This window comes from Theropithecus gelada, chromosome 1, assembly GCF_003255815.1.
Source record: "Theropithecus gelada isolate Dixy chromosome 1, Tgel_1.0, whole genome shotgun sequence".
NCBI classification, from domain to species: domain Eukaryota; kingdom Metazoa; phylum Chordata; class Mammalia; order Primates; family Cercopithecidae; genus Theropithecus; species Theropithecus gelada.
Genome location: NC_037668.1, coordinates 172988898 through 173004420, shown reverse-complemented (window position 1 = coordinate 173004420; position 15523 = coordinate 172988898). Strand labels below are relative to the sequence as shown.

General features: G+C 41.6%; 1 pseudogene; it reads right to left on the bottom strand.

Annotated features, from left to right (window-relative positions):
- Positions 1-6868: 6868 nt before the first annotated feature.
- On the bottom strand, positions 6869-8096 carry LOC112613810 (annotated as a pseudogene).
- Positions 8097-15523: the final 7427 nt, after the last annotated feature.

The window sequence follows — 15523 nt, the reverse complement described above, 5'->3', positions numbered from 1 at the left end:
ATATGTTGATCAGGTTCTGAATTCTTCACTCTGTTTTCTGTTTTGCTTTCATTCAACAAACATTAATTGGGTTCCTACAATGTGCCTCGTGCTGTTTCAGGTGCCTGGATACATCAGTGAACAAAAAGATCCCTGTCCTCATTCAAGCTTATATTATGGCAGGGGAAGACAAATAATACACAATAAGCATAAGAGCTAAGTAATTTACCTGATATATTAGAAAGTGATCATTGTTATGAAATGCAAAGAAAAAAAGATAATGAGAGCAAAGGAATATTGGAGGTGTTGGGGGCTGGGGAAATTGCCATCTGAAATTGAATGGTAAGCCTAGGCCTTATTAGCAAAGACTTGAAGGAGTTGAGAGAATTAACAAAGAAAATACCTGAAAAAATAGTATTCCAGGAAGAAAACATCAAGAGCAAATTTCTTAATTCTGAGTTATGCATGGTGAGTGTAAGGAATAGCAAGGAGGCCAGAGTAGTTGAAGTTGAGTGACAGCGTAAAGAAAAAGAAAGGTAATGATAGGTAAAGCAGTTTATTTGTGGTATTGTAGGACATTAAGAAGATTTTGGCTTTATTCTGGTGAAACGGGCAATTGCTACAGTGTTTTAAGCTGTAGGAATATATAGTCAGACTTACTTTTTCAATGTATCACTGTGGCTAATTATCTGAAAATAATTTTGTATGAGTACCAGGAGAGAAGTAGAGAGACCTATTAGAAAAAAATTGAAGTAACCAGGAAAGAGATGATGGTGGTACCTAGCAATCAGCAATGTAGGCAGTGAGAAGTAATTCAGATCCCAGGTATATTTTGAAAGTAGGGCTACCAGGCTGTCTTAATGGATTGGATGTGGGGTATCAATAAGGAACCGTCTGAAATGACTCAAGGTTTCTTGGCTTGAGCAACTGGGATGAGCTGATAACCTGTAATTGCTCAGCTGCAATTGAAAAGGCTACTGATACAGCAGGTTTGTGTGTGGGTGGGTGGGTGTGTGCGTGCGCGTGTGTGTGTGTGTGTGAGAGAGAGAGAGAGAGAGAAAGAGAGAAAGCAGGAGTTTGTTTAGGACATGTTGAGTTTGAGATGTCTATAAGACATTCAGTTGGAACAATTAGTTGACAGTTGAATATATGAGTTGGAGTTGGAGAAAGGAATCTGAGCCAGAGATATAAATGTGGGGGTCACTGGCAAAAAATATTTAAAGCCATGAGTGAACATAAGATCACCACAGTACATAACGTAGATACAGTTGAGAAGAGGAATAAGGGCTCAACTGCGGAGCATTCGTACACTAAAAGTATGGGAAAAGGAAAACCCTGCAAAGGAGTGAGTGGCTAGCAGAGCAAAAGAAAATTCTGGAAGCCATGTGAAGAAAACTTACCAAAGCAGTAGGAGTGATCATATGGCAAATACTGATGACAGAGTCGAGTAAGATGAAAACAAAGATTGACCACTAAGGTTAGCATCATGAAGTTACCAGTGATCTTGAAGAGAGCAGTTTCCATGCAGTGATGTCAAATACCTGTTGGCATGGTTTTAAGAGAAAAGGGAAGGAGAGAGTTTGGAGACAGTGAGTACTGACAATCCTTTTAAGGAGGTATGTTGCAAAGGGAAGCAAAAAAATTGAGTGGTATTTGTTGAGGGAAGTAGAGTCAAGATACTTTTGTGTAAGGTAATTGGAATGATTCAGTAGAAAGTGAAAAAATGATAATGAAGGAAAAAGAGGAAAGAATTGCTAGAATGCTCTTTGAGTAGACAAGTAGAGATAGCAAATAATGAACAAGTAGAGAAACTGGCTTTGGATAGGAATATAGTTAGTTCATCTGAGGTAACAGGTAGGAAGGCAGAGGGAGGTACCAGTGCTTTTAAGTAAGTAGATGTTTTGATGGGCATCTGTGCAAGTTTTCTTCTGATTGCTTCCATTTCCTCAGTCAGGAAGAAAGCATGGTCATCAGCTGAGCATAAGAGACATGTTGGAGTTTCAGCAAAATGGAAAAAGTCTGAAATAATCATCCTGAAGGCAAGAGACAGAGGGACTAAGGACATAGAGAAGGCTTACCTGACAGCATTAAGGGCCTACTTGAGATTCGTGATCATGAATTTCAAATGAGATTAAGAAACTTGGTTGAGTGTTTTCCTCTAGTCTCCCCTTTAGGTGATCAGGTACAGGTTCAGAATAATAGAGAGCTGGACTTTACTAGAAAGTAGTAATAGTTTTGCCAAAAGAATGGTAAAAAGTGAGAGAAAGGCAAAAGAATTAAGGGTGTATGAAAAGAGAGAAACAGTGAAAAAATGGTGTGATCAGTGGAAATGAGAGTTCCAGAGGGGTCAAAGTATTGCTGGGATTAGGAAGCTGGAAAGAGTGAGATGGGAGAAGAGAAGAGATGGTGTTTAGAGTGAGAGACATGAAATTCAGGTTATACACAAGATGCAGTTATTGGTGATGATAAAAGTCATGAGGACTCATACAAGGAGCATCACTGACTGAAGGAGAAGACATCAAAGAACTGAGTAACCAGTTCTTTGTTATTGAAATCATCAACAACTAGTGACAAGAGTTGTGCTAGATTAAATTATACGATTTGAAGTTAAAAGTATAAAGAAATAAGGAGTGTTAACAATGATGAGTCATATAATTTGATTACAGGAGACTCAAAATCAGTAAGTTTAAAAATTTTTTAATGTTTTTTAACAGACAAATAATAATTAAACATATTCACCTAGGTTGATTCCATATCTTGCCTATTGTGAAGAGGGCTGCAATGAAAATGGGAATACAGATGTCTCTTCAATACACTAATTTCCTTTCCTGTGGATAGATTCTCAGGAGTGCGATTGCTGGATCATATGGTAGTTCTAGTTGTATTCTTTTAAGGAAACTCCATACTGTTCCCCACAGTGGTTGCACTACTTTACATTCCCACCAACAGTGTATAAGAGTTCTCTTTTCTTCACATTCTCACCAGCACAAAATCAGCAAGTTTTTAAAAGAGGGAGAATGAAAGAAGCCACAGTGAGCAAAGAGGACAAGACCTGTCCAATTTCCAAGCTCAGTGGGAGGAAAAAATAGCCACTACTTCAGATGACTGGGCAATGTCGTCAGGGAAGAGTCATATTTTCATTAGAGCTAGGAGAAAGAATCATTTAAAAACTAGGTTGCAGACGCAGGAGATTTTACTGATAATGGGCCATAAGTTACACTGTGGATGCTGTAGAAGAGTTGCCAGAGTAGAGGAGAGGTGGAGAAGGATACAAGGAGTCTAAGAGTAATTAGAATGAGGAGGATAAGAGATGAGCTGGAAGTCGGTGGTGTTTCATGGTACATAACTATGTATAAAGAGCATAATGAGCTTAATTCTTCATTTGTCCATTCTACCTCATATCCATATTTGCCTTCCACCTGTCAGTTCTCCATTACAGAAAGTGTGATATGATAAAAATGCAAATCTGACCACATCATTCTGCTGCTTAAACCCCTTCAATGGCTTCTATTGATCTTAGTATAAAGACCAACATCCTTGGTATAATTCACAAAAACCTGCATAGTCTGGCTACCTCTCCAGCTCAATACATGCATTTGCTTTGTACATCCAGTCATGTTGGCCCTTTTAATGTTTCCAAAGCACCAAACTTTCCCCTCTCACAGCCTTTCTACTTCCTTCTGCCTAAAATACCTTCCTCCACACACAACCCCCAGGTTTTGTCTACTTAACTCCCACTTGTCTTTCAGATCTCAACTCAAACTGTCCCCAAATAGGTCAGGTTCTCTTGTTGACCAGATCACAGAACTCTATTTTCATATACTTACACTGGCTTGTAATTATGTGTCTGTGACTATGACTCATGTATCTCAGTCTCACCTAGTTTACTGAATTTACTGAATGGTAAGCTCCATGAAGACAAAAAACACATCTGTTGTTTTTGCCATTATATGTCCAGAAACTCACTAAGTACCCGACACTTGGTATCGGGTAATAAATATTACTTAGTAATAATATTTATTAAACAACCTGATCCACAGGATATTGTCCTCATCAATATTGTTTTTTTTTTTCATCAATAGAGGTTTTATTACTTGACTCAAGTAAGGAGGCCATGGAGAGTATTCTCTAAAGCAGTGTCTCTCTGATGGAAAGTGACAGGAGGGTTTTCTGAGGCCATGGAGAAGGGAGACGGTGCATCATCACATGTAGAGGAGGGAGTTTCAGTGGCACACATGCACTGAGCCATTCTGCCAGCATAAGCTCCCATGAGATGGCCATGAGCTATAGCTCCTCCCTGAGTGTAGATTTTAGCATGGTCATGTCAGAGGCCTTTGAACCAGTACAACTCCCATCTTGAATAGGGGCTGGGTAAACTGAGGCTGAAACCTACGGGGCTGTATTTCCAAGAAGTTAAGTATTTTAAGTTATAAGAGGTCAGCACAGATACAAGTCTTAGAGACTTTGCTGATAAAACAGGTTGTGGTTAAAGAAGCCGGCCAAATCCCACCAAAACCAAGATGGTTTTGACAAGTGACATCTGGTTGATGCGAGTGACATCTGGTTGTCCTCAATGCAGATTATACACTAATTATAATACATTAGCATGCTAAAGGACACTCCCAGGATCACCACGACACTTTACAGATGCCATGGCAATGTCAGGAAGTTACCCTATATGGTCTAAAAAGGTGAGGAACCCTCAGTTCTGGGAATTGCCCCCCCTTCCCTGGAAAACTCATGAATAATCCTCCCCTTGTTTACAATATAATCAAGAAATAACTATAAATATCTAGGCTGGACATGGTGGCTCACACCTGTAAACCTAGAACTTTGGGAGGTCGAGGCAGGTGGATCACTTGAGGCCAGGATTTCAAGACCAGCCTAGACAACATGGCGAAACCCCATCTCTACTAAAACTACAAAAATGTAGCTGGGCATGGTGGCACACTTGTAGTCCCAGCTACTTGGGAGGCTGAGGCAGGAGGATCGCTTGAACTCAGGAGGTGGAGGTTGCAGTGAGCTGAGATCACGCCACTGCACTCCAGCCTAGGTGACAGAGTGAGACTCTGTCTCAAAAAAAAAAAAAAAAAAGCCAGTGCCATGGCTCGTGCCTGTAATTCCAGCACTTTGAGAGGCTGAGGCAGGTGGATCACTTGAGGCCAGGTGTTTGAGACCAGCCTAGCCAACATTGTGAAACTCCATTTCTACTAAAAATACAAAAAATTAGCTGGGTGTGGTGGTGCATGCCTGTAATCCCAGCTACTCGGGAGGCTGAGGCTGGAGAATTGCTTGAACCCAGGAGGCAGAGGTAGTAGTGAGCCAAGATCATGCCACTGCACTCCAGCCTGGGTGACAGAGTGAGCCTCCGTCTCAAACAAACAAACAAAGAGCTGGTTTAAAGAAAGAAGGTCTCCACATTCCACCTGGGATTTGGGGAAGAACAGGCTGTCTGGTAGGAGGCTGTAAACCAGACTGATTGCTCAAGTTGATTGAATTCCTCTAATCCCGGGAGACTCTACCTGTCTGCCTACAGAGATTTGAACTCCCTCAGATAAGCAGCTGGCTGCACCCACAGTTCACAAGGAAAACTAGCATTCAGAAGGCAAAACACATTCCCAAGCTTGGAAGTCAGACTCTGACTGCTGAAATGGAGCCCCACAGTGGATCCAGCCCCATTGCCAAGGCAGGGACATGTAAGAATTTAATTCTGGGAGGTCAACATACCCACCTGTCCCTCACAGTGTGGAAATACCCCCTCCTTCAAGACTTCAAGACTTTCATTTTCACCTGAAAGAGTCTCTCACCCACAGAGTCAATTTAAGGTTTTGCCATATGAACACTGTCAAATTCATAAACCCTTTCTCCAGGAGGCAATCCAAAAAAATCTTTGTCTTTAAAACTTCACAGACTTTATATATATACACACACATATATATACACACACACACACACATATATAGACACACACATATATGTGTGTGTGTCTGTGTGTGTGTGTGTGTGTGTGTGTGTATATATAGATATATATATATTTTTTTTAGAAACAGGGTCCTGCTCTGTTTCCCAGGCTGGAGTGGCAGGATCATAGCTCACTGTAGTCTTGAATTCCCAGGCCGAAGCGAACCTCTGGCCCGTTTCCCGAGCAGCTGGGACCACAAGCACCCACCACCACACCACACCTAGCTAATTTGTTTGCATTCCTTCATAGACATGGGGTCTTGCCATGTTGCCCAGACTGGACTCAAACTCCCAGGCTCAAGTGATCCTCCCACCTCAGCCTCCCAAAGTGCTGGGATTACAGGCGTGAGCCACCATTCCCAAGTCACAGATTTTCTTAAGGGATATGAAGACTGTGCTTCACTGTGCTGCATGTTATATATTCTGTAAAAAGACATGTAAAACATGTATCTAGGCCGGGCATGGTGGCTCATGTCTGCAATCCCAGCATCTCTGGAGGCGGAAGCGGGCAGACCACTAGAGGCCAGTTGTCTGAGACCAGCCCGACCAAATGGTGAAACTCCATCTCTACTAAAAATATAAAAATTAGCTGGGTATGGGCATGGTGGTGCACACCTGTAATCCCAGTCACCTGGGAGGCCGTGGAAGGAGAGTCACCTGAACTCGGGAGGCAGAGGTTTCAATGAGCCAAGTTCACACCACTGCACTCCAGCCTGGCACTGCACTCCAGCCTGGCACTGCACTCCAGCCTGGGGGACAAAGTGAGATTCCGTCTCAAAAATAATAATAATAAAACATAGAGTAATTGTTAAAATTGAAAATGTTCCTGTATTTTCCAAACTACTAACATTTCCATCCAGTGTGCATTCTTCAATTTATGTCGTCCATCTCCATGATACCCAGCCTTCTTATGTTAACCAGGCTGGTCTCAAACTCCTGGGCTCAGGTGATCCCCCTGCCTCAGCCTCCAAAAGCACTGTCTACGCCCAGCTAAATGAGTTTTTTCATGTTGTTGAAGGCAATTTTAAAAAGTAAAGACTTTACCACATTGTTTAGTGTCAAAGGGTTTTTCTCTAGTGTGAGTCATTTCATGTCTCCTTAGGGAATTGCCACATCCGAAGACCATATCGCACCTTTCACAGTTATATGGCTTTTCTCCACTATGAGTTTTTTCATGTCTTCGAAAACAACTGGGATAATTGAAGGTTTTACCACATTTATTACATTCACAAGGTCTCTCTCCAGTGTGAGCTCTTTCATGTGCTTGAAGGGACGTGGGACATCTAAGACTTGGTCACACTTTTGATGTTTGTAGAGTTTTCCTCCACTGTTAGACCTTTAATGTCTGCAAAGGGAACTGGAACGACTGAGTTTCTTCCCACATTCCTGACATTGGTGGGATTTCTCCAACGGGTGAGTTCTGATTTCATGTGTCTGAATGAAGTTGTACCACATTGCTTACATTTGTGAGGTTTTTCTCCAGTGTAACATGAGTTTGAAATAAACTGGGATGATCAAAAGGTTTTCCACAGTATTTACATTCATAACGTTTTTCTCCAGTGTGCATTTGTCCATGTTTTCGAAAGAAAATGGAAACAGTAAAGGCTCTCATGATTTCCCTACATTTGTAGGACCTCTCTCCAGTGTGAGTTCTTTCGTGAATTTGAAATAAATTAGGAGAATTAAGGGCTTTCCCGCACACCCTGCATTCATAAGGTCTCTTTTGAATTGGTGTTACTGTGCGCCTTGGACCACTATTGGGGGAAATGGAGGCTTTCCCACATTGTTTCTGTTTACGGGGCTTCTCTCCCCATTCCCCATCACACTCATATAGTTTCTGTCTGGCGTGAGCTGTCATGTGCCTGTCAGGAATGAATGAGGAAGGAAGACTTTCCCACACACGCAGCATTTGCGTGGTTTTACCCCAGTATGACTTTTCTTCTTCAGGTGACAATCACGAATCTGGCTGAAGGGTTCACCACGCTGACTTCCTTCTTTATGTCCACAGAATCTCTCACCCAGACTTTGACAGAGGCCAAGTTCCCGAGGGTTTCCAGCATCATATCTCTGTAGAGATTCTTCTGGGAAGGACTCAGCAAAGTCCACTCCTCCTGGATGAAGTTCATAGTCACATCCTCAAAGGCCACTGAGTCCATTTCCAGCTTCTGGGTGTCCTGAGTCCTCCCTGGGGCTGGAGCAGCCACAGCAGGTTCCACGTGACAGAAGCTGCGGTATCTGGACACCAGGGGCCTCCCCAAGGAACTGAAACCCGGACCCGAGTGGGGCCCACGCCTAAATATCCTTATTCTTATCTCATCTATATCACTGCTCCTCCTTCTTATTGATAGGAAAATTGGATGGTAGAAAAGAATTAGAAATAAGATTTCAGCTTTCCTTAGACACCAATATTTGTTAGTATCAGAAACTATTACAAATGAATAACAAAAATATTAACACACCAACAGAAAAATAAGCTAAGTATATGACAGATACTTCATTAAAAGAGAAATATAATTGGCCACTAAAAACACAAAAGATTAAATCCAATAGTAATCAAGGAACATGAAAACACAAAGAATACTACTACTGTAGTGATAACAACTACATTTTATTCTTCTATTTTTCTTGAAATTTGTATTTTTAAAAAATAATTGTTAACCACTAGTAAAACTTGAAAGTTTTTACACTGTAGAAATGAACAGAGAAGAAATTTCAGTGTCTAGTAATGCTGGCCCAGTAGCCAATTAAATCTCAATTTAATTTTCAGAATGTAGTCTCATTTCCTTAATTCCCAAGTTCCAGCAAGCACTTTACTACCCCCCAAACGCTGATAAAACTTCAAAGTAGCAGGGGTCTTTCCAAGATGGTGGATTGGAGGTTTTGTTAGCACATTTCACTTTCTTAGAAAGAGCAAAACAGTGTGTAGAGAGAGATTTACAATGTGAATTTTTATTCAGAAAGGAACATAGGAGCACAACAGAAAAAAATGAAAGAAACTTCAAATACTTTGAAAGCAGCCCATGCCATTCCTGATCCTAATTCATAGGGAGCCTTGCAGAAATTTGCCAGGCAACTTAAGCGGTGGTCACAGGTTGGGAGAGAATCCCAACTGGGATCGGCAATCTAAAGTGAGGACAAACCCTCATGGACAGAACTGAGAGTCAAGTGGGTAATAGGCTCTTGCTGCAGGTGCAGGAACTGGGGATACCCTCACTTCGCAGGCCCAGACCAGCCAAGGTGTTGCCTGGGAGCCAGTTTCTGTCCAGAGCAGAGTCTTGCAGCCTGGGGCAATTTTACAAACTGAGCACAAACTGCTTGGGACTCAGATGACTTTTTCAGCTTCCTGCCAGCAATGGGCTGTTGGTGGGAGACCCACCAGGTCAAGGTCTGAAAGCTACTGGAGTCCCACTACTGCCTGCTGGGCTGTGAAGCCTGGGCTCCACTCTCTCCTCATGCAGCCTCTTTTGTGCAGCAGAGGTGATTCCATGCCTCCCTTGGAACACTGCCCCAGCAAACAGGAAACTGCCCTCACACCCCCGTTGGGGCTGCTACTGTGCTCACCATTGGGAAACCTGAATGCAGACTCGCCTGACCCAGCTTTGCCCACCTACCCACCTTGGTGGCAGAACATGGGACAGGGACCCCTAGGAGATCCATGGCCCACGTGATATGCTGGGACTTCTGAGTACTTCTGGCTAACAAAGGTCAAGCATAAATCCCATGGCCACTGTCACAGCTGTCTCTCTCCTGCAAGTGCCACCTACTGGCCAGGAGGTCAACCTGCACAGCCCATTATAACATCTACTGACACAATCACACAAAGCTCAGGAAGAGGAAATCCTTTGTGGGACATCAGCTACCACCATTGCCCACACCTTCCTGGCTACTCAGGAGGCCTTGAGTTCATTCACCTACCTAGTACGTTACTACTATAGCTGGCATTTGAGAAAGCCACCACACTAAGGCCATTTGTAACAAAGGAAATCTCACAGAACCTACACCACTCTCTGACTACTCCAGTCAGAGCTGTTGTCTGCACCTGCCATTGATGGACCTAAGAGCAAATGAGCCCAGTGTATCTTCACCCAGTTTTGCTTAGCTCTGAGAGCAGAGCCCAGGCCATTGTGGAGTCCCACAGTGTGGTCCATGGCCTGAGGCATCAAGAGAGCTCCTTCAGGTGAAAAAAGATCAAACACACACCCTACTGCTACCACTGCAGCTGACTCTTACCTGCCAGTGCCACCTACTGGCCTGGAGGTCAAACTGCACAACACAATACAAAAATCTGCTGACACCATGCACTGTGCTTGGGAAAGTTGGGAATAAGTTTCTCAAGACCCTCACCTTCCCATCTCTGCAGGTGGCCAAGACTCTACTTCCCTGTCCAGTACACTGTTACTACAACTAGCATTTGAGAAAACCACCACATTGAGGCTACCTATAAGCAAGGAACTCATACAGAGTATTTGCCACCTGACAGCACCCACAAGCAAAAGAAACTATCATCAGAGTGAACAGGCAACCTACAGAATGGAAGAAAATTTTTACAATCTATCCATTGGACAAAGGTCTAATATGCAGAATCAATAAGGAAACTCAAACAAATTTACAAGAAAAAAAACAAACAACCCCCTCAAAAAGTGGGCAAAGGATATGAACAGACACTTCACAAAAGAAGACATTTATGCAGCCAACAAACATATGAAAAAAAGCTCAACATCACTAATCGTTAGAGAAATGGAAATCAAAACCACAATGAGATACCACCTCATGCCAGTCAGAATGGCAATTATTAAAAAGTCAAGAAACAATAGATGCTGGTGAGGCTGTAGAGAAATAGAAACATTTTTACACTGTTGGTGGGAATGTAAATTAGTTCAACCATTGTGGAAGACATTGTGGAGATTCCTCAAGGATGTGGAACCAGAAATATCATTTGACCCAGCAATTCCATTACTGGGTATATACTCAAAGGAATATAAATCATTCTACTATAAAGACACATGCACACGTATGTTTATTGCAGCACTGTTTACAATAACAAAGACATGGAACCAACTCAAATCCCATCAATGATAAACTGGATAAAGAAAACGTGGTGCCGGGCATGGTGGCTCATGCCTGTAAACCCAGCACTTTGGGAGGCCGAGGCGGGCGGATCATGAGGTCAGGAGATGGAGATCATCCTGGCTAACATGGTAAAACCCCGTCTCTACTAAAAATATTTTTTAAAAATTAGCCAGGTGTGGTGGTGAGCCTCTGTTGTCCCGGCTACTTGGGAGGCTGGGGCAGGCGAATGGTGTGAACCCGGGAGGCAGAGCTTGCAGTGAGCCAAGATTGCGCCACTGCACTCCAGCCTGGGTGACAGAGCAAGACTCTGTCTCAAAAAATAAAAATAAAAAAATGTGGTACACATACGCCATGGAATACTACACAGCCATATAAAGGAATGAGATCATGTCCTTTGCAGGGACATGGATGAACCTGGAAATCATCAGCCTCAGCAAACTGACACAGGAACAGGAAACCAAACACCACATGTTCTCACTCATAAGTGGGAGCTGAACAATGAGAACACATGGACACAGGGAGGGGAATAGAACACACTGGTGCCAGTAGAGGGTTGCAGGGGAAGGGGAGGGAGAGCACTAGGACAAATAGCTATGCATGCAGGGCTTAAAACCTAGATGACAGGCTGATAGGTACAGCAAACCACCATGGCACACATATACCTATGTAACAAACCTGCACGTTCTGCACTTGTATCCTGGAACTTAAAGTAAAATAAATTAATAATAACAATAATAATAAGAGCCATCTACGTCACACACACAGCCAACATCATACTGAATGGGGAAAAGCGAAAAGCATTCCTCCTAAGCACTGGCACAAAACAAAGATGCCCACTTTCACCACTTCTATTCAACATAGTACTGGAAGTTCTAGCCAGAGCAATCAGACAAGAGAAAGAAATAAAAGACATCCAAACTGGAAAATAAGTTGAATTATTTCTGTCTGCTGACAATATAATCTTGAACCTAGAAAACCTTAAAGACTCTTCCAAAAGAATCCTAGGTTTGATAAATGAATCCAGAAAAGTTTCAGGATAAAAAATTCAACACAGAAAAATAAGTAGCATTTCTATACAACAATAATGATCAAACTAAGAAACAAATCAATAACTCAATTCCATTTACAATAGCTACAAAAAATCCATTTAACTAAGGAGGTGGAAGATCTACACACGAACTATAAAACATTGAATTTATAGCTTCATTGTAATTCCTATCAAAATACCAATGTCATTATTCACAGAGTTAGAAAAAACAATCCTAAAGTTCATATCAAAAAAGAGCCCAAATAGCCAAAGCACTCTTAAGCAAAAAGAACAAAGTTGGAGACATCATAGTACTCGACTTCAAATTATACTACAAGGCTACAGTAGCCAAAAAAAGCATGTTATTGATATAAAAATAGACACATAGATCTATACAACAGAATAGAGAACCCATAAATAAAGCCATATACCTACACAAAACTGATCTTCAACAAAATCAACACAAACTTAAAATGAGGGAAGGATACCCTATTCAATAAATAGTTCTGAGAAAACTGGATAGCCATATGCGGAAGAATGAAACTAGATCCCTATCTCTCACTATACACAAAAATTAACTTAAGATGGAATAAAGACTTAAATATACTACCTGAAACTATAAAAATTCTAGAAGAACACCTAGAAAACTTCGTTTGGACATTGGCTTAGGTCAATGTAACAAAAACAAAAATAGACAAAAGGGACTTTATTAAACTAAAAAGCTGCTGCACAGCAAAAAAAAAAAAAAAAAAAAGTATGAACAGAGTGAACACACAACCCACAGGATGGGAGAAAATATTTGTAAACGATGCAGCCAACAAAGGACTAATATCCAGAAGCTACAGGGAACTCAAACAACTCAACAACAACAAAAAAGCAAATAGCCAGGCACGGTGGCCTGTAATCCCAGCACTTTGGGAGGCTGACGCGGGCGGATCACCTGAGGTCGGGAGTTTGAGACCAGCCTGGCTAACATGGTGAAACCCCATTTCTACTGAAAATACACAAAATTAGCTGGGCATGGTGGCGTGCGACTGTACTCCTAGCTACTCAGGAGGCTGGGGCAGGAGAATCGCTTGAACCCGGGAGGCAGAGGTTGCGGTGAGCCCAGATCTTGCCGTTGCACTCCAGCTTGGGCAACAAGAGTGAACCTCCATCTCAAAAAAAAAAAAAAAAGAAAAAGCAAATAAAATAACCCCATTAAAAACTGGGCAAATGATATGAACTGACTTTTTCCAAAGGAAGACATACACATGTCCAACAAGCATATGAAAAGATGCACATCACTAATCATCAGAGAAATGCAAATTAAAACCACAGTGAGATACCATCTCACACTAGTCGAGATGGCTATTACTAAAAATCCAAAAAATAATAGACATTAGTGAGGATGCAGAGAAAAGGAAACACTTATATACTATTGGTGAAAATGTAAATTAGTACAACCTCTACGAAAAACAGTATGGATATTTCTCGAAGTAAAAATAGAACTACCATTCAATCCAGCACTACTGCTACTGGGTATCTACACAAAGTAAATCACTACATCCAAAAGATATCTACATTTGTATGTTTATCGCAGCACTGTTCAAAATAGCAAAGATATGGAACTGCCCTAAGTGTCCATCAATGGAGATGACTGTTTAAAGAAAATGTGCCATGTATACACCATGGAATACTGCTTAGTCATAAAACAGAAAAAAATGATGCCTTTTGCAGCAACATGGATGAAACTGGAGGCTATTATCTTAAGTGAAATAACTCAAAAACAGTAAAATACCACATATTCTGAATTACAAGCGAGAGCTAAATAATGTGTATGTGTGGACCTAGACTGTAGAATAATAGACACTGGAGAATAGGAAGGTGGGAGGGATGAGAAATTATTTACAGAGAACAATGTACACAATTCAGGTGATGGTTACACTAAAAGACCGGATTTTACCACTAAGCGAAATATCCATGTAATAAAATCCCACTTGTATTCCTAAATCTATGTTTTAAAAAGTTGAACCTAAACTGAAATTCAGTTAATACCTTTGTTCTTTTTTTCCTTCCCTTGTCCTTTTCCCTGAAATAAGCTGTTACTGAATATGAAAAAAGGAAAAATATAAACAGTTTTTTTTTTTTGAGACGGAGTCTCGCTCTGTTGCCAGGCTGGAGCGCAGTGGCACGATATCGGCTCCGCAACCTCCACCTCTCGGGCTCAAGTGATTCTCCTGCCTCAGCCTCCCAAGTAGCTGGAACTACAGGCACAGGCCACCACGCCCAGCTAATTTTTGTATTTTTAGTAGAGACGGGGTTTCACCATGTTGGCCAGGATGGTCTCCATCTCTTGACCTTGTGATCTGCCCGCGTCAGCCTCCCAAAGTTCTAGGATTACAGGCGTGAGCCACTGTGCCCGGCCATGAACAGAAATTTTTATATTGTGTTCACAACATCTAATAGTAAGTTGAGATCTCAAGTTGAAGTTGATCCTCATAAACATTTGTTCAAACTACAGGCATACCTCAGAGATATTGCAAGTTCAGTTGCAGACTACTACAGTAAAGTGAATATCAGAATAAGGTGAATCACATAATTTTTTTTGGCTTTCCAGAACATACAAAAGTTGTGTTTACACTATACTGCAGTCTATTAAGTGTGCAATAGAATTATGTCTAAAAAATATACATACCCTAATTAACAAATACTTTAATGCTTTAAAAAAAAAAAAGGTCGGCCAGGCGCAGTGGCTCACGCCTGTAATCTCAGCACTTTGGGAGGCGGAGGCGGGCAGATCACGAGGTGAGGATATCGAGAGCGTCCTGGCTAACATGGCGAAACCCCGTCTCTACTGAAAATACAAAAAAAAAAAAAAAAATAGCCGGGTGTGGTGGCAGGCACCTGTAGTCCCAGCTACTCCGGAGGCTGAGGCAGGAGAATGGCCTGAACCCTGGAGGCGGAGCTTGCAGTGAACAGAGATCGCGTGCCACTACACTCCAGCTTGGGCGACAGAGCTAGACTCTGTCTCAAAAAAAAAAAAAAAAAAAAAAAGGTTAGCAATCATCTAAGCCTTCTGTGAGTCAGAATCTTTTTGCTGGTGGAAGGTTTTGCATGGATGTGGACAGCTGCTGACTAATCAGTGTGATGGTCGATGAAGGTAGTAGTGGCACTGGTAATTTCTTAAAATAAGATAACAGTTAAGTTTGTGGCTCTGGCAATTTCTTAAAATAAGACAACAGTTAAGTTTGTCACATCAATTGACTCTTCCTTTCACAAAAGATTTCTCTCTAGCATGCAGTGCTGTTTGCTAGTATTTTATCCACAGTAGAACTTCTTTCAAAACTGCAGTCCTTCTAAACCCTACTTCTGTTTTATCAATTAAGTTTCTGTAATATTCTCAATACTTTCTTGTCATTTCAACAATGTTCACAGACTCTTTACCAGGAATAGATTATATCTCAAGAAACTGTTTTCTCTGTTCATCCATAAGAAGCAACTCCT